The sequence below is a fragment of the Panulirus ornatus genome, chromosome 7 (assembly GCF_036320965.1).
Source record: "Panulirus ornatus isolate Po-2019 chromosome 7, ASM3632096v1, whole genome shotgun sequence".
In the NCBI taxonomy this organism is placed as follows: domain Eukaryota; kingdom Metazoa; phylum Arthropoda; class Malacostraca; order Decapoda; family Palinuridae; genus Panulirus; species Panulirus ornatus.
In genome coordinates this window covers 18,559,359-18,580,411 of record NC_092230.1, presented here as the reverse complement: position 1 = coordinate 18,580,411, position 21,053 = coordinate 18,559,359, and the positions used below count along the sequence as shown (strand labels likewise).

The window sequence follows — 21,053 nt, the reverse complement described above, 5'->3', positions numbered from 1 at the left end:
CCCCAAAAATGTCAGAGTAAAACTACCCAGTACACTTTCTCCTTCCTATAGTATTCCAAGAAGACACAAGTGAATTCATATATTTTCCTCCAGGATGACCTAACGCAAGGAGAGTTCCAGGAACACCTCCGGTGCCAATATCGCGTATCAGCGGAGGATGAGCATGATGGCCGAGGGAGGCAAGACAACCTCGGAACCTTAAATAAAGAAATGTGCAGCTACGATGACGTGGCCACACAGAGCCTCAGCAAGAAGCAAGAGACCTTCGCTTGATCAGGAGAGATGGAGATGTGAATACACAATGACTCAGGTGGATTCTGTGTAAGAGGATACACGTAAAACACACATGATGGATATTGAAATAACTAATACACCGTGAGACAGATATATCACATCTATAAACCATGGGGCTCAGGCTGACAGGACCCAGGCGCGTATATCATCTGCTGCCCGCAAATGTATTGGAAAGAGAGAGAGACAGAGAGATATACATAAATACGAAAATATATCAAGCAAAGATAGATAAAGATGTACATTAAACAGACGGACTAATACCAGTTGGTCACATGATAAAGATGAGCGTGGGTTCATTCTCTCTCTCTCTCTCTCTCTCTCTCTCTCTCTCTCTCTCTCTCTCTCTCTCTCTCTCTCTCTCTCTCTCTCTCTCTCGCAACGGTAAACACGTTGTGGGCGAGTAACGGGCCGGCCGCCTGTTGCTGCAAGACTAACAGTTCCGTTCCATAGATAAGGGAGACAATGTACGTACACCAGCAGTTCATTCCATAGGCAAAGAGAACGAAGGGGTGATGGATGTACCACACCAGCACTTTTATTACATAGACAGAGAAAACAACGGCATGATCACAGTGCCTTACTGGCAAGTTGTCCACAGACGGAGAGATAACAAAGACGTCTCTTCTATACCACATCTCCATTTTCACGATAACAGTAAGTAACTGGGCGTCTGTTGTCTGGGGAAACAGTGTTGAGAAAGAGTCGCTATGAAGGTACACAGCATCCTGCAGCATCGGGACGTGAGGGAGGTGGGGGCGTCACAAGGACCCAGCCAACCAGTTCGAGCCACACGTCGACTGGTGTCCCAAACAGGCAAGGACAATAAAAAGTCAGACTGTTATACTTCTCTCTTGTGTCTCCCCTGATGATGTGATTATTACACGAAAGTGCACTTGGGAACTTTTCGTGTTTCATTTTCCCCGTGGACTCATAGGAATATATATATATATATATATATATATATATATATATATATATATATATATATATATATATATATATATATATATATATATATATATATGTATATATATGAAGTCTGTTGGGGATGAGAGAGCTTGGGAAGTGAGTCAGTTGTTGTTCGCTGATGATACAGCGCTGGTGGCTGATTCATGTGAGAAACTGCAGAAGCTGGTGACTGAGTTTGGTAAAGTGTGTGAAAGAAGAAAGTTAAGAGTAAATGTGAATAAGAGCAAGGTTATTTGGTACAGTAGGGTTGAGGGTCAAGTCAACTGGGAGGTAAGTTTGAATGGAGAAAAACTGGAGGAAGTAAAGTGTTTTAGATATCTGGGAGTGGATCTGGCAGCGGATGGAACCATGGAAGCGGAAGTGGATCATAGGGTGGGGGAGGGGGCGAAAATCCTGGGAGCCTTGAAGAATGTGTGGAAGTCGAGAACATAATCTCGGAAAGCAAAAATGGGTATGTTTGAAGGAATAGCGGTTCTAACAATGTTGTATGGTTGTGAGGCGTGGGCTATGGATAGAGTTGTGCGCAGGAGGATGGATGTGCTGGAAATGAGATTTTTGAGGACAATGTGTGGTGTGAGGTGGTTTGATCGAGTAAGTAACGTAAGGGTAAGAAAGATGTGTGGAAATAAAAAGAGCGTGGTTGAGAGAGCAGAAGAGGGTGTTTTGAAATGGTTTGGGCACATGGAGAGAATGAGTGAGGAAAGATTGACCAAAAGGATATATGTGTAGGAGGTGGAGGGAACGAGGAGAAGTGGGAGACCAAATTGGAGGTGGAAAGATGGAGTGAAAAAGATTTTGTGTGATCGGGGCCTGAACATGCAGGAGGGTGTAAGGAGGGCAAGGAATAGAGTGAATTGGATCGATGTGGTATACCGGGGTTGACGTGCTGTCAGTGGATTGAATCAGGGCATGTGAAGCTTCTGGGGTAAACCATGGAAAGCTGTGTAGGTATGTATATTTGCGTGTGTGGACGTATGTATATACATGTGTATGGGGGTGGGTTTTGCCATTTCTTTCGTCTGTTTGCTTGCGCTACCTCGCAAACGCGGGAGACAGCGGCAAAAAAAAAAAAAAAAAAAAAAAAATATATATATATATATATATATATATATATATATATGTGTGTGTGTGTGTGTGTGTGTGTGTGTGTGTGTGTGTGTGTGTGTGTGTGTTTCCACTTAAACAACCAACACAACTTAAACGCGGGAAAAAACTAGGTCTCTACAAAAAATCAAGTTCTACAGATACAGATCATCAGTAAGAGAGGCATTCCGTTGTTTAGAAATCACGTAAAATCACCTCAGAATTATATGTTCCTTAAAGCTAAATGTATTGCATATGTCATTATGGAAAGAGAGATACTGAGAGGCAGTACGCAGAGATAAGAATTAAAGTGGAAGAATTCGAGCGGTTCTTATCCGTGTTAAACGCCACGGAACGATCATGGGGGATTACTAGTGAGATGTAGTGCAATGGTACAGTGTTCGCTCCCACAGAGCACACTATCTGATCCTCTTAAAACTAGAGTTGTTTAAGTCAGTGAGTGACTGACGAGAGGAAGCGACTGACGAGAGGAAGCGACTGACGAGAGGAAGGGAGAGTCTTGTAGCAGACCAGCTTAGAGCACCATGCAAAGAGGCGCGTCAGATCAGGGGCCAGCCAGGAGGAGAGCAAAACAAAACAAGTAGTGAGAGTGAGTGGTTGAGGAGAGCAAGTCGATTAACTGCTGGACGACAAAAATAGGAAGCAATTGAGAGAAACAATGTAGCGGGAGGACAGCGGGTCAGGCGAGCGGGTCCCAGCGAGCGAAATTCTGCGCTCGTCTTCACGTCTGGGTCGCCTCGCCACCCCCCACCACAGTCCTGGACGAAGTAGCCTGCTGGGGTGGGGATCCCAGGTTACTCGTCGGCGGGCTTTATCAAGGTAAGTTAGAGGGCGTGTTCCTCAGGGCCTCCCAGCCCGCCGCCGCTCCATAAATACTCAAACTTGTGACATCAAAATAAGCCAGGTTGCAGAAGGTAGCGTTCATGGGCGATGCCGCGGACGTCCCCGGAAAGCTATTTGTATGTAGACGTACCATTCCTGCCGGTGCCTGCACACACACACACACACACACACACACACACACACACACACACACACACACACACACACACACACACACAATTTAATTCCTCCAGTTTAAAATAGTCTTTTTGATCATTCATGAATGAAAAAGAAAAAAAAAAAATCAGAAGCTCCTAATGGAAAGCAATTCGTCCAGAGGGAAATTTTTCATTACGAACAAATTAGAAAACTGGGAGTAGACGACCGACCACAGCCTTGCTCATCGACCTGTCGTAGCTGAGGCCATCTTTCCCAGCCGCTAGGATCGGCCAGCTGAGTGAAGAAGTGCTGCCAATAGTTCACCTTTCCTCGCGCCTCACTGATGGTGGAAGATAAGTTTACGTTCACCATAAACACAGACGTCCACGTCTTGGGTATACTGTGTTGGGGAATGTGTTCGTTGAAGATCTGGAAAGTATGGAACACTGAGACGCTTCGCAACATGCCATGATCCCAGACACTACCGCTTGTGTTTCAGGTTCAACACTTGACGAGATCAATATATATCAGGTCAGCTCATCTCTCTCGCAATGATTACCTTGCCAGCAAATTCTGTGAAGAATACCGAAGTGTCTTTTATTTTTCAAGATGGAGGTATAATAATGAAACGTAATCCTATCACGTCAAGTATGTGTCTCTTATACTACGGTAGTGTGTGTGTGTGTGTGTGTGTGTGTGTGTGTGTAACAAGGAACATACTTCTCCTCTCGCTTCTCGCTCAGTGATAATGCAAGGTGATCAGCGAGGCCCAGTCATCTGGACCATTTGTGCACTCTGCATTCTCATTTGCATCGCCGTTACAGGATGGATTGGAATGCACAATAAATTTGCAGCTTTCGTGGCAAAGTTCAACTCTCTCTCTCTCTCTCTCTCTCTCTCTCTCTCTCTCTCTCTCTCTCTCTCTCTCTCTCTCTCTCTCATGAACTAAGGCGGGTAACCCAGTGTGGATGATGAAGGCATAGCAACAATCGTAAAGCAGTTTTTCCAGGTCTGTTTATACACCAGGGAGCAGCGAGACAGTGATGAATGTAGACCACACTTGACACCAGGGTTTACCGCCACAGTTAGAGAAATGCTGGCACAGACAGATAAGATAAAGACTGATAAAGTCCAGGTCATGGTCGTTTCCATCCACGAGTAATTACAAACATCAAACACGAAATTGCCAAACCTTAAAGAATATTTTCAATAAATCTCTCCAGGATGGAATAGTACCGCAGGACTGGAGACTGGCAGACGTCACTCCTATATTCAGAAAGGGAATCTACGAAATGCCTGGCAATTACGGTCTTATTCAGCCTCATATCAATAACAGGTAAACTTCTGGGGTCGATGTTTGGAGATGAAATCGTAGCCTACTTGGAACAACATAACCTGATCAATAATATCAGATATGGTAATAGAAGACGCAGATCATGCGATACAAACCTCTTGAATTTGATTTTCAGTTAATCAATACAAGAGGACAATAGAAAAGGAATTGGTATTATATTTCTGAACTTACAAAAAGCACTGGACAAAGTCCTTAACGTTAACTCTGATGCATATAGTCAGGGCCTTAGGGATGAGTGAATGCCTAGGACAGCCTAGTAACGTGCTAGGCTGCAAAGTGTCGTAATGACTGATGAATCAACACCGTGGTCACCTGTTACTAGTGGAGCACATAAGGGGTCCGGAGTAGAGCTTATACTTTTCATTATTCATTTTAACTACATTGACGTAGGACTGAATAGGCTAGCGTCCTGGATTTGCAGATGGTCTAAAGGTCGGCAATGCCATATTAACTGAAAAAGATAGGATAAGATGACGAGAGGATCGACTTGAAGCAGCTGAATGGACTCGAAGCAGCTGAATGGTCTAGAAAAAGACAAATTCCATTTAGCATCAATAAATGTCAGGTGTTGCAAGAAGGGAACCTCAACAAGATATTCAATAATGAAACGATGGGACATAAGATATAGGACACCCTTTTGTGAGGGATCCAGGGGTCACTAGTGGTCTCCAACAACTTCAAATTATCTCAGCAGTGTAATGAAGCCGCCAAGAAAGCAAATAGGATATTAGGATTAATTTACAAGGAACTTTATATACAAAAGTAAAGATGTGATATTACCACTATACCTAAGTCTAGTTAGACCCCACCTTGAATATGTAGAGGAGTTCTGGGCTTCTCACACGAGTAAAGTTATTCTTAAATTGGAAGCAGTCCAGCGAAGACCAACTAGATGACTCGTTTCTTACGTAACAGACCATATGAGGACAAACTATGGAAATTAGATTGTTCTTCCAGAGAAAGAGGCGTGTTCGAGGAAAGTCTATGGATCGTTTTAAAACACTTCCAGGATTGAACCACGTCGATATAGACCATTTCTTCCCGGTTGGGGCAGCACTACAGACGAGAAATATCGGACTTAAATGGGATGCATATCGTTGGTGATGGGATGCATGACATGTTCGTGTTTATTCTACCTCATGACTTTCCTATGAAAATTTCTTTCAGGCTAATCAATCCAGAAAGGTAATCTTTTTTCTACCAGTTTTCCTGCCGACGTGTGCCGGAGGGAGTGGAGGTTGGGGAGACAACCTTTGCTTTGCTTTCCTTTTCTTATACTGCTTACGAGGTGACCTTTTCTTTCTGGGCGTTAAGGCCAGACCACCTCGCTTGGACCTTGGATCTATGTGGTCTGTTTATCTATGTAGCTCTCTTCTCTCTCTCTCTCTCTCTCTCTCTCTCTCTCTCTCTCTCTCTCTCTCTCTCTCTCTCTCTCTCTCTCTCTCTCTTCCTTTAATCCCTCCTACCTCCCACATTCCTCCTCTCTCTCTCTCCCTTTCTATTTCCCTTTAGCGAAACCTAACCTACAATTACCTTTTAGCCTGTGATCGTTAGGCAGGATAGGGGAACAGGCCAGGGAAGGGTGAAATGGTTTGGCGTTTGGTGATCTGAACACTGAAGTTGGGAAGGAAGTGGAGGGCTGAGGCGGAAAAGCGACTCTGGCAGATATCTAGACGAGACAATCGCTTTGAGATTACAAGGATGTGTAGGGAAAGGAAATGGTGAAAATAGGTGGAGAAAACGTATTTTGGGGGATCATTATAGGATTGTATAGAGCGAATTCAGAGGCTTATTAGGCGGAGAAACAGTCTTTTGGGACCGAGGAGTTCTGTGGTAAGGGCGCACACGTGGGAGTTAAGAGGATCTTTCCAGGACTATAGTGTTCTCTAGGATGGGTGTGGGTACAGGACTGGAGCGAGTTCTTGGGGGAGTGTGTACACCTGAGTGAACAATGGTGGGGATGGAAGGAGAGAAATTCTATTGGAAACAGCGGGAGTATGTTAAGGAGAGCAAGGAAGAAGTAGAAGTGGTTATAGATAGACAAACATCCTTCAACATTCAAGACATTCACATGAAGAAAAGAATTTACTAGCAAGGAACACATTCGTTATGTAATCTGCTAACAAAGAAAAAAGTAAATCGATAAGGCATAAGTTACCAGGTGCTTCCAATTCGCCCAAAAGAAAACATCAGAAAATAACACTTGTCTAACCTGTACCTCGTCTTGTCTTTTTCGGTTAGGTTGGGTTTCCTGTAAGCCTTTTTTTAAAAATTCACCATTTCGTACACTGACAACCGTCCCACGCGTGGGCAGCTTCGTACACATGCTGTCACACACAGAGCCAACCTCCTTATTTAAATTCACGAGTGGAATACAGTGACACATCCCCCAAAACAACATGGTGCTGGTAACTGCTGGGATTCGATACGGTGCTCCACAAGTCTGTTTACGAGAGTCTCAGACATCCCCTCCAGTTCGCTAACACAATGTCTCGAGGACAACAGTGGTTGGTGTCTGGGGAGGCTTGAGTGTGGTAACTGTGAGTCATTATGACAGTGAACCTACGCTAAGATAATGTGATTACGATTCAATTTGTTTGGCGAGGCTGGCCATCGTCTTGGCCGCCAGCAACCCTATCTCGCCTGATCGTTGGGGAGTGCCAGAGTGTCGCCTCCCGTAACACAGTTGGCACTATGGTTGCGAAAGGCTTCCAGGTACGCCAAGGCTTTCGTGGAGAAGAGCCGTCTGCTAATTATTATTGAGTTGTGAGACAATGCAGCCATTAGCGGGTCCCAGTGGCGGCAGAAGAAGCACCAGCGGCGGCAGGATTAGCAGGGTGGGAGAGGTGAGGCTCAGGTCTCTCAACCCGCCCTCACTACAGCTACGCCTCACCACCACCAGCACAACCCTAATGTGGTAGCTTATGGCGAGACACCCATACTAGGAAAGCTGCGTTCGTGCGTGAGGTGTGCGGGCAGCAGACCAAGAGAATACTGGCACGCTTGAGTAAGTAGACAGATGAAGAGAGATAAGCAAGCAAGCAGAAGGAAGTAAGAAGGAGAAGAGCAGGAAAATACATGTAGAAGCAGGAAGGGCCAGCAGTTAAGTAGGCAAGAGGTACGACTAACATAGAAGTACGCAAGCAGGTTCCTGACACAATAAAGCAAGCGCAATGAATCGTGTAAACAGGTTTTTGAGCAGAGGTTAGTAGTGATGTACAGAAAAGCAAAAGAAAGAAAAAAAAAGGCAGGCAGGCTAGGTATATCCAGAGAAAAAGTACACGGACAGATCGAGTCAAGGGAAAAATGACAGCGCTCTGGACATGAAAATGTGTATGTAACAAACGCCAGTGCTGGCTCACCGCGCCGTAGCCGCTGTCCCTCACTAAACCCACGCGGTAGTATCTCCCTGGTTACTGCCAAATTCACTCACTCCCCGGGTAGCTAAGACACATCACTTCCTTCAAATTTTCTGTCTTCGATTCACACCTCAAGTGCTCTGTCCTTCTACGCTGATAACCTTAAAAACCTTGATTTGATTCACATTTACTCTCAACTTCATTCTTTCGCACACACTTCCAAACCTAGTCACCAACTTCTGCAGTTTCTCACTCGAATCAGCCACCAGTGCTGTGTCATCAGCAAATAACAACTGACTCACTTCCCTGGCCCTGTCAACCCCTACAGCAGTGGTTCCCAAACTCAGACTCGCATGGATGTTCTTCAGTAATTACCGAAAATGATGAAATATTGCTAGTGTAATTACATAATGAAACTGGGAATCACGAGGAATTACGGAAATCCTGACGAAAGGGATATGGGTGAGAATGAAGCCATATATTCGAATCAGTCACTTCCAATATGAGTTGTACGTCAAGCTACCCAAAGTGAACGTGAAGCCTGATGCTCAATGCCGATGTTGCCACGTCCAAGGATTCAGTGGCGAGCTGAAGAAGGTTGAGATCTTTGTTATCAGAAACAAAGTAAACTTTCCCTGCGTCTTACCAGATAAAGCTGTGATGATGACGCACGAATGTGGAGAACTGTCTTTTCAGTGGGAACAATATATATATCCTAGTGATAAGCAATTAAGTCTACATATATCAGGTCATCTGGCCGGAATAAAGCTGTATTAAGTGTCGCGATCAAAGCTGTTCGCGAGACACTGCCCTACAGACTGCAAACCCGCCCCTTGCACATACCTCCCTCGCTACCCCAATCATTAACAAATTAAACAACCATGGCGACATCACACACCCCTGCCGGAGGCCAACCTTCACGTCAATTCGTCCCCAGGAAACTTTCAAACACATCCAACTATCCAAATAATTATGAAAGAATTATCAAGAAACGAAAACATAATGAAAATAGTTGAACACACATCTTGTTACCCAGGTCAACCCCTCCCCATAAAAAAACCTCCATTAACCACAGGCCCCCAGCCACCACCACCACCACCACCATTTTCCCCTCAACGGTCAGGTCAATGTGTCGACGAAAATGGCAGAGAAGAGACGGAATCTTTGTTGTGGTGTTGGGATTCAAAAAAAATCTATGAGTTGTTTGCACCTGATGAGGTGGATTGTACCTATGAAACATGTTGCTAGATGTGTAGAGTGATTACATGTTAAATGAAATTATATGAACTACTGAAATGTGATTCCACCTTTATATATATATATATATATATATATATATATATATATATATATATATATATATATATATATATATATATATATATATATATATATATATATATATATATATATATATATATATATATATATATATATATATTCCTATGAGTCCACGGGGAAAATGAAACACGAAAAGTTCCCAAGTGCACTTTCGTGTAATGATCACATCATCAGGGGAGACACAAGAGAGAAATATAACAGTCAGTTGATGTACATCGAAGAGACGAAGCTAGGACGCCATTTGGTAAACATGTGATTGTCCAAAACATGTTTCGTGTTTCATTTTCCCCGTGGACTCATAGGAATATCTTGATCACGCGCAAAATTGTGATCCTTTCCAATATATATATATAAATATATATATATATATATATATATATATATATATATATATATATATATATATATATATATATATATATATATATATATATATATATATATATATATATGTGAAGCGTCTGGGGTAAACCATGGAAAGCTGTGTAGGTATGTATATTTGCGTGTGTGGGCGTATGTATATACATGTGTATGGGGGGGGGGTTGGGCCATTTCTTTCGTCTGTTTCCTTGCGCTACCTCGCAAACGCGGGAGACAGCGACAAAGTATAATAAAAAAAAAGATAATATATATATATATATTTTTTTTTTTTTTTCTTTTCTTTTAAACTATCCGCCATTTCCCGCATTAGCGAGGTAGCGTTAAGAACAGAGGACTGGGCCTTTGTGGAATATCCTCACCTGGCCCCCCTCTGTTCCTTCTTTTGGAAAATTAAAAAAAAAGAAAAAAAATGAGAGAGGAGGATTTCCAGCCTCATGCTCCCTCCCCTTTTAGTCGCCTTTTACTACACGCAGGGATTACGTGGGAAGTATTCTTCATCCCCTATCCCCAGGGATATATATATATATATATATATATATATATATATATATATATATATATATATATATATATATATATATATATATATATATATATGTATATATATATATATGTATATATATATATATATATATATATATATATATATATATATATATATATATATATATATATATATATATATATATATATATATATACATATATATATATATATATATATATATATATATATATATATTTAGAGAGAGAGAGAGAGAGAGAGAGAGAGAGAGAGAGAGAGAGAGAGAGAGAGAGAGAGAGAGAGAGAGAGAGAGAGAAAGAGAGAGAGAGAGAGAAAGATACCCCTTGGGATAAGGGAGAAAGAATACTCCCCACATATTCCGAGAAAGGGATCAAGTGAGGATATTCCCTCTAAGGCTCACTCCTCTGCACTTAGCGCTACCTTGCTAACGCGGGAAATGGCGAATATACATGAAAGAAAAGAAAGAAAAAAGAAGAATATATATATATATATATATATATATATATATATATATATATATATATATATATATATATATATATATATATATATATATATGTATATATATATATATATATATATATATATATATATATATATATATATATATATATATATATATATATATCTTTTTTTTATTATGATACTTGATCGCGTATTCCCCGCGTGTCGTAGGAGGCGACCAAAGGAGGCAGGAGCGGGAACGGGGGCTGAAAACCCTCCCCTCCTTGTATTTCAATTTCATATATATATATATATATATATATATATATATATATATATATATATATATATATATATAATCTTTCATACTGCTCAATATGCGACATTCTCCGAAATACCTGAAAGTGAACTGTAAGTAAAAGCTCCAGTGATAGATAAACAGAGACTGGCTCTGGTCTATTACGGTCAGACATCAAAAGTCGTTTGACGACTCCATGACAATGGCTTCCTATTTTTGTTTCTTTCCTTGTCACGATATCTGTCAAAACCTTTACAATTTTGGACACCATCTGGAGGAGTTGGACTCGTCTGGTATCATCTGGAGATACAGCCTGGATAAAACAGTAGGAGCTTTGCACCACACGGAGGAATAATCTGGGTCACTATCATCAGGGAGGTGGGTGAGCTGGAAACCATCTCAAAGGGAAGTTGACCAGCCATCTTGATTTAGGGAGATGGGACAGCTTGATACCAATTGGAGGGTATCGGATCAGCTGGACACTACGTGGAAGATATTGGGTCAACTCAATACCACCTAGAGAGAGTTAGGTCAGATCGACATCACCTGGAAAGGGTTTGGATCAGTGACACCACCTGGAAGCGACAGGGTCTGTACGACAACACTTGGAAGGGGCAGGATCAACTGGACACCTCCAAAAAGGATTTGGGTCATCTGGACACAGACTGGAAGGGCAACGTTGGGTCGAAAAGAAAGCACCTGGAAGTTGGCCACAATCTGGAGAGGGTTGGGTGAGCTCAGTATCATGTATGTATATCGACCACCTTGATAGATTGCCGTACGAATATGGCCGGCGATAGGCATGTTTGAAAGGAATTCAAGATCATTAGCTTGCCTAATATTATCTCTTGTTTGTTCATTTATTTTCCATATTTCAGTCACGGACAAAAGTCCTCATTAGGGATGAATCTTTGAATGAAATAAGAAAAGCCAGATTCAGAAAGAGGAAGGTGTTGCACAGTACCTTTCTTATCTTACTTCTCCTTGAGACACAGCTGTCTAATCATGTTATCAGTAGCCCCTGTCTCATATCTAACCATAATCTCAACTCGCGATCCTAGTTCAAAGGTGGTGTCTGTGCTTATTCCAACATCAACACGCCTGTGGCACGCTTTAAAGGACCTTAAGTCGCCAAACTTTGACTCCAAGAGGCTCAAGGCCTGTCTCTCAACTACCACTATTTTCTTTTGTTTCACCTGCTGTTCCTCTAGTTTTACAGTTTCGTAACTTTCTTCGACTATCTGAACTCCTGCCATGAGGCCATGACATCCTCTCACAGGTAAGACGAGAGTCTCTAGCCATGGGATTTCAATGTTCACCATAGGGGATGGTTGAATTTCTCCCATACGGATGGTGAGGGGGACTGAAGTACTCTCGCTCTCCAGTTTCAATGATCTAGAGAAAATTATCACCCACCTTATTCACATTTCAGACCATTGTGAGCAATATCCTAATATTCTGGATCTGTTTTTTTTACCTCTAATCCTTCGCTCTGTAGCTACACAGACTCGTCCCTAATTAGAACATCTGACCACATTCTCATAACTGTTTCTATCTTAACGGGACCCTCCCCTCCAGCAGCCCCGTCCAAACGTTGATATTGGCACTTCGACAAAGGTGACTGGAATAACTTACGAAAACTCTTTTCTGTTTTTCTCTAAATAAATCAATGTCTCTCTTATGTGGTGAAACTTCTACTTCCTCCAAACGCTTATCAGAGGTTCCTGTTGCGGAAGTGGAAGCATTTATCCCCCTCTTCCTCCAAGACGACCACTTCCTCCAGTCCATGGATCAACCGTCCCTATTCAGGCAAGGGATCAGGCATATTGGCTTGGGGAAAACTCTCCATCCTTCAACTCCCATTCAGCCATTTATCACTACCCGTAATGACTGTAAGCACGTTATCCGTGACGCAAAGCGTTCCTTCATTCTAAGGAAGTGCGATATCCTCTCTTCTTCAACCTCTGACAGGTCTTTCTAGTCTTTACCTAAGGTCATCGCTACCAACTTGTCGCCCTGCCTAACCTTCACTTCTCCGTTCTGACGATACTATAGCTGTCTCTCCCGTAGAAAAAGCATCTCTCTTTGGTTCTCGTTTCTCCTCTAACTCCACCATGAATGACTAACGTTCCCTCACCTCCTGATGCTCCTCTTACTGCTCCTGTAGACCTCCTGTAATCTCTTTTCGGACTTTCCGAAAGTGCTTCTCTTTCTAGACACAAGAAAGGCTTATGGTAATGATGGCATCCATTCTCGCGTGTACTGAAAGAGTGTGCCTGCAAACTTGCACCTGCGTTAGTTCGTCTATTACGTTTGTGTTTAAAAACCAGGACTTATCCTTCTTGGAAGTATGCATTGATACATCCCATCCCTAAGAAGGGCAACCATTCTGACCCATCTAAGTATCGTTCTATTGCTTTGACATCTATCATTTCTAAAGTCTTTCAATCCCTTCTCAACTCCTATATCCTCAGACATCATGAATTTCACAGTCTTCTCTCTGATCACCAGTATGTCTTCCGTAAGGCGAGATCCACTGGTGATAATCTTTCCTATCCTACTAATGTCTGATCATCATCCCTGAGAGATCTTCGGAAATCGTATGGAGTTGCCCTTGATATACCCAGAGTTTTAACCGGGTGTAGCATACTAGTCTCATCTCTAAGCTCCCTTCTTTGGCTCCCTTCCCTCACTTTGCTACCTCGCCAATCTCTCTCCAGTGTTGTTGATGGATCAGCTTCGACAGCTTCCTCCATCAACAATGGTGTCACTCAGGGTTCTGCCCTGTCTCCTACATTTTTTCTCTTTTTTCAAAGAACGATTTCGTTTCTTCCACATATAATCCTTCATTTCTGCTCCTTCTTTCATTCGATCTACATCTCTTCTGGACAAAGCTTCCTCGTTTAACTCAGACTTGGACAGGATCTTTACAGTTTTCATGCCTCCAAGACCTAGTTTTTGCCCATCTCTCTTTCGAAAATTCCTTGTAGCTTTCTTCTCTCCTTTCATGTATCTGTAATTCCACCTCTTGTCACAATAAACATACTTGATAGTCCTGTAACATCCATACCGTCGTGAAAACCCAAGTTATGACAATAGCAAGGTCTGCCTTAATGAAACTGGAGAGTTTGATCAGATGTCGAAATTTCTTTTCTTCCTAACAGTTGCTTCGTTCATACAAAGGATTGATTCGTCCTTGTATGGAGTACTGCTCTCACATCTGGAGTGGTTCTAGCTCTGCATCCTTATTTGACAGAGATGAGTCGAAAGCGGTCCGTACCTATCAACTATACCATGCTATCTTCAAACTTGACCCACTTACCGCAGGTCGCAGTGTCGGTACATTTTCCCTCATCTATATGTATTCCTTTGGATTTCGCTCCCGAGAAGTGACTGCTCGTTTGTCCCCACCACTAGCTAAACAACGCTGTGTGGCCGTTAATAATTTAAGGGTAAACCGTTTTGATACCTGTTCCTTTCCCTACACCTCGAAGTTTTGGAACTCTTTACTCTCTCATGTCTTTCCCGATAACCGTGACCTGGTCCTTTCCAAAATACACCTTTTTCACTTCCTCCAAAATTCGTAGATACATTTTGTCTCTTCTTTTTTGCTTTCACTAACCTCTGTGTATTTCAATTAAGGCTTGACCTTAACGTGGACTTTTGTGCGTGACTTGCGTCTCAAACATAAAAATATAGAAAAAAAATCAACAATTACGGAGACGCTAGACAAGACAGAAGAGAGTGAGGGAGGAAAGACAAAGTATTGAAACTTGGAGATCAGACCCCAAAGCCATATTTTGTCAAATGCTTGTTATATCAAAAGCTACAGAAAAGAATTATTTAGGCTACTTCAAGGGCTTGAACAGACGCTGGTAAGATAGGAGAAGCTATCACCGTTCGATCTCGCCTTGCGAAAGACATGTTGATGACCAGAGAAGCAACTGTGGCGTTCGAGTTGTTGAAGGAAGCGGAAGTTCAAGTGTTTCAAAGGTTTTGGAGTCAACAGTTCAAAACGACTGGCAGGTATAAACAGTTACTTAGGGCAGACTGGAGAGATACGTATCTCTTAGATTAAGGAAAAGTTTTGGTTATACCATCAGGTCCATAACACTTGCTTGAGAACTGAGGGAGAAATTTGCTGTGGACACTACGAAAAGATATTATAGAAAGGAAGAGGTGCGAGATGAGATGACGTAATGTAAGTCATCCGAGATAGAATTAGAGGAGAAAAGAGAGTTAAAAAGAGGTGATCCGTCATTAGGAGAGACAGCCACAGCGTCGTCCGAACGAAAGAGCGAAGGAAAGATAATACAATTGAGGTTGTTGAAGTCAATTTGAATCAAAAGACTAGAAAAATGTGTTTGAAAAGAAGAGACTGTCACACTTCCTTTGAATAAAGGAACACTTCGTCTCACTTATGACAAACGCATTGACTTTGGGCGGATATGGAACCTGCATGTATGTCAGAGAAAGGAGTGTTTTCCAATATGCCAGTTCTCTCGCCCAAGTGGCCTCATAACAGAAATGGTTGAACCGCAGATCAGAAAAAAAATGGTAATTGAGGAAAATGAGATACAGAAACAGATCCAGAACGCTGAGGAAGTGGTCGTGAAGATCTAGAATATGGCTATCGTAGATGATCATTTGCTCCAGATTATTAAAGATGGATTACTTAAGACTTTCTGCACACACACTCACTTCTACCGTCACCAAACATGTGTGTGTAGGAGGATTTCAACCACTCGTTATGGTGTACATAGAAATCTCCGGAGGAGATGAGCTCAGCTTGAGGATAAGTGGATGTTGGTTTCATGGCAGAAATATAGATAGTAAAAAAGAAAAAAATCCAAGAAATTTAGAAAGTATAGAGAACAGTAGCCCAGACAAGGGAGCAGTGTGGTGGTTGGGAGACAAATCGTAAACGAGACGACGTCTTATTTGGGAGATTCAAAGTTGCAGGGAACAGGTGTCTTGGTGATGGCATTAACACGCACTACTCCTTCGAAGTGGAATAAAGAATGAAGATTATAGCTGGAGATGTGAAAGAGATTCTTGAGAACACTATTAGACAGTGGAATCCCCAAAGGAAGTAGGGTATTACAAGTGGTACTGGAAAAAAAATATGAAAAAGGTCGAGAATGTTTTTGGGAAAATGAATGTAAAAAAGTCAGATTCATTAGAGGGATAAGAATCTTGGAAGGGAGAGGAGCTGCTACTTCCTGAGCCTCCCGTCTCCTCGGAACACAGACAAGTGAGTTCTAGGAAATTCATTGTATTCCATACCGGAAGCTAGAGACCCAACCAGAGCGTGTTGGACACTATCATCTTTGTATCGAAAAAAATTGTAAAGAGACAAGGAATGAGAAGGGAAAGAATGTGAAGATAAGAAGTAAAATCTAATAAGGTTTACGTAAGGTAAATGTAGTGTTCATAAAGCAGAAAGTAAGACATGTAATCTTGACATTAAGTGTGTATGAAATTCCAACCATCACAATGATGATCTTAAGAATGTCAGTACCTACCTGGGCTGCTGCTCGCTACGACCTATTTAAGACTACGGGGCGACACTGTCATACACTTGGCAAATGTCTCTTGACAAACGACTGGCGGTTCGTCGCGGTAATGATGATGGTAATGACAGAAATAAATGAGAAATTGAAACAAAAGACCTTAACATCAGAGGCGAAGGAAATGCTTGAGTCGCAGGCCACTTGTTAGCTTAAAGGAAAAGAAGAGTTTAATATCAAAGACCACAAGTATGGTGAAACAATGCCTTAACCTCAGAGATCATAAAACAGCTGGAACAACAACGTTGCATGACACCGGGACTCAAGAGTCTACAGTAGCAAGAGTTCAGCGCCGGATGTAATGCGTTTCTCTGGAGACGGAATCTAAAGGTATGTTCAAAACAAACTTCCAACAGATCACGAGGAACGTCCACAGCCACAAAGAAACGGTTACCACCACGGCCTCTGCTCCACTCGTCACCAGAAAGTAATGGATAACACAGAAGTCCCATCCTTGAATGAATGGGTGTCAGCTCAGCTGAGTAATCATTTTCGAAGGACGATACCTGCCAGAGAGCCAAGATACTGTGCAGTGTTTCCCAGTCTTTACTAGTTGTCACCGTTGAGGCAAACTGTAGCTGCACCAGGAGGCTCACAAGTGCCAACCTCAGACGGGAGGGAAGGAAGCTGAAAATCAAGGGACGAAATGATAAGAGGATGGAGGGAGATTGCGCAACGTTGGGAGGATAGCCATCAAGGAAAGGAAACCATGACACCTGAAGAAGATGGAGTGTTGAAGCAGGAGGATGATCAGCGTTGGTGGTGGAGTGAGGGAGACGAACCTAAAGCCAAGAGGAACTCCATAGGAGGTCTGTAAAGCCTGGATGATCAGGAACTTTCAGGGGACGATGGAAGTAGAATTGCTGGGAGGAAGGTCATGGCACAGGTGACCACAGGCAACTACTGATGTAGATATATTACCACAATGAACACGGAGGTCGTGCTCTCAGTAGACTGCATACCCCTCACACCCTGAATACCTCCCTCCTGTGCCGAGAGTTCGCCCACACCGTTACCCTAAACCACAGGAATGGCTCACATCCCATCCAGACATTAGACCACAGAGACCCATCTCGACCGGCCATACCTCAGCCCTAACTTCCGGCCACAGGAACCAGCGAGACAGGTGAAGCGTTCCTCTCCCGGCTCCATCCACCAGGTCGGCCGGAGGAGGTGGGATGGGGCAAATTTGGAGGCTCACAGGGAAGGAGGGAGGCGAGGAGGAGGGAGGCGAGGATAAGGGCTAGGGTGGGAGAGGAGAACGGCATACTACAGTGAAGCACAGGAAAGAGAAGGAGGCCATAGAACGGACGGGCAGGGGGAAGCGAGAGGTAGCAGCTGTTTGAATAAGAAAAATCCTTAAGAGGAAATTCTGTAATACATCCAGACAAGCCGACCACAGTAGTGGGACGATGAGGAAAAGTAAAGATGTTGGACTGTATCGATTATATCAATAACAACTGCATTTCGTCACCAACTGCTGTAGAATCGTGTAGGCACCATCACCACCGATCCTTCCTCCAACACTGTCGTTTACTCCATACTCTCCAACACCATCTACATCATCGTCGCATACATCATTAATGATTCCCTCTTAACCACAAGTAAAACCTTTTAGTATTATACTTAGTCACCATGACCCTCACCAACACACCCCTCATGACACTAGTCACCACCACACTTTCCACATCAAACCTCACACACCAACACTTCACCAACATACTCCTCTCATGATCACCCGTCACCAACATGCCCCCTAACCATCACACTTCATCACCATCACCAAAACAAATCACACTTCACCATTTCATCTCACCACCAAACCTACTCACCATTTTATTTACTAACATACCTCCCACCGCCACAGATCAATACCACATCCATTCATCATCACACTTCACTATCTTGCCCACTTCACCGTGTCTCTCTCTATTAGAATCCACCCCTTTGCTAGTACACATTTTCCTGTGAGATTTTCATGATGTTTTTTCTCGTCTCTCTTTTGCCGGTGGTTGAGCCGGAGGGAGAGGTGGATCGGGGTATTGCCTTCCGCTTTACTCTCCTCGTCATGGACCATCAGGTCATTCGTTATCAGTCTCTCCCATGTACTTCCTTCTCCCATCACCATAACACTTTACCGACATATCCATTCACCATCACACTTCACCCCTTTACCAAAACACTTCACGAACATACGCCCTTCACCCTCACACTTCACCATCATACGCACTCATCATCACCTGTCACCACTAGGTAGGGCCGCCATGAGGCGACGCTGGTCCTGGGGAAGGGTTGGCATACGGGTCTCCAGGTGGCCACCCACTGGGGGAGGGAGCCTGGGGGGCGTACATGTCGGGAAGGATGGCAAGACCGCCACAAATGATGATCTCTTTAAGGTTTGGATTCACTATTCATACTAACGTAAAGAAAGCCCTACTGACCTCCAGGATAGGCAGCTTCGGGCACCTATAAAGGCTCCACCATAGCACCTGCGGTGTTCACTTAGTTTCCTTCGTTGGCTCTTTGCTTCGTTCGGTTGCATGAAGGAAACTAGTGAGAAATATCAGAGAACAGGTCAACTATATGTAACAATAAGATATAAGAACTCTTACTATCCCCGTTTTCTCTGTGCTCACCTTGCGAGAGCTCTCACGTGTCACCTTAACATCAGAAGATCTAAATATGATCCCATGTAAACCTATCATATCCCAGCAATTCAAGATTCTCAAACACAATCTTTCCACAGAAAATTTGACTCATATGACGTAGGAGTTTGACGGACAAAATGTTATTCCCACACACCACTGTTGATTAGTGTCCACTATCTTACTGATTTTCGGTAATGTAATCAAATACTTTCGTTTATCTCCGTATATCTTATCCTCTCATCCGGGCTCCAGGGATTTTGTCCCGGTATCCCCACCCTCTTGGTAGGTCTGCCACCATACCCCGTCACTATCATATGTCACCACAACACTATCACCAACATACACACTCACCATCACTCTTCACCATTAAATCACTAACCCCCTCCCCCTCACTGACGCATTTCACCACCATACCTTCTCACAGTCACACTTCACTAACATACTTGCTTACCATCACACTTCACAACCACCTCTTCCATTTTCAACCTCTCACAACAGCACTTCACCACCATACCCGTCTCACTATCACACTCTACCATCATACGCCTCTCACCATCACATGTCACTATCATACCCCACTCTCCTCATCACACTTCACCATCAAACCCCCTTCTCACGGCACTTCCATCCCCCTCACCTCACTAAGGCGGATTAACACTCGGCATCTGAGGCATTTGCTCTGGGTTCCCTACCGTGATGACCCCCCAACCAAAGTCAACCTTATTTTAACGAATAACTATCTAGTGCCTCCAGGGATAATAGTCAGATGGAGTGACTCCTCCATTAGCAGAGGTTTAATTCCATAGAAGGCCACTCTATATCTTTCCCATTAGTCCGCCTGCTTTGAATCGCTCGCACCAAGTACCCTTCAAGTTGAAGTTGGTAAAGAACCATCTTCTTAAGTCTATCATGAGACAGTTAAGTTTAGTGATCATACTTGAGGGGCATATTCTAAGTTTGGCCCAACGTGTTATGTGAGCAGGTAGTTTTAGTTTCTTATCCATTAACTTCAATACGCTTCTAATATTTCCTAATAGACAGTTGGTCTTCTCAACTGTTCCCTGTATGGTGGGACCCTAGCGACAGGTTAGGGACATTGTTGACTATATGTAGCTTGTTTTCTGTTAGATGATAATTGTACTGAGGTCTTTTGCTATGGCGCATCGGGTCGCATTGTACCGACCATGTATCAGACCACTTTGGAGATTGTCAAAGTCCCTTTGAAACTTGAAGCAGTCCTCCAAGCTTTTCATTGTCCTTGTGACCTTTAGATCATCTTCTGATATATTCAGGTAGGAGTCCATACCTTCAGGCATTTACAATAATCATAAAGTATAATGGTCTCAGAACAGAACCTTGTGGCACTCTGCTGGTGACCTCATCCCACTTCGAGAAGACTCCCGTAGCATGTGTCCTTTGTTCCCATCCACTTAGATAGTCCATCCATAGAATCAGCTTCCCCTCTTTTTCCTGCTTGGTGATCCAGCTTCTCAACTTGCCTTTCATGCGGCATAGCGACAAATCCTTTCTATCACTCAACATACAAGTAATCCACTCAGTCCTCCACCTTGTCTATGACAGAGCTCATTCACTCTTGTAAATCTAATAGGTTTGTTTCAAACGACTTCCTTTCCGTAAAACCATACTGTTACGCAATTCCTCCTCAGTAAAGATGTATATATCTACTTGATGCGTGATCAGTGTTGGTGATTACTACTATATGTATGTTACGAGGGTGGGAGAGCTTTACACTCGCGTTGACCCGTCTCTTGTATCTATGTACGA

At 43.0% G+C, this 21,053-nt stretch overlaps 1 protein-coding gene across 1 annotated transcript in view; it reads right to left on the bottom strand.

The window, feature by feature from the left end:
- Positions 1-21,053, bottom strand: part of LOC139749436 (uncharacterized) — a 1,258,504-nt gene that overhangs the window by 54,431 nt on the left and 1,183,020 nt on the right. The window lies entirely within an intron of this gene.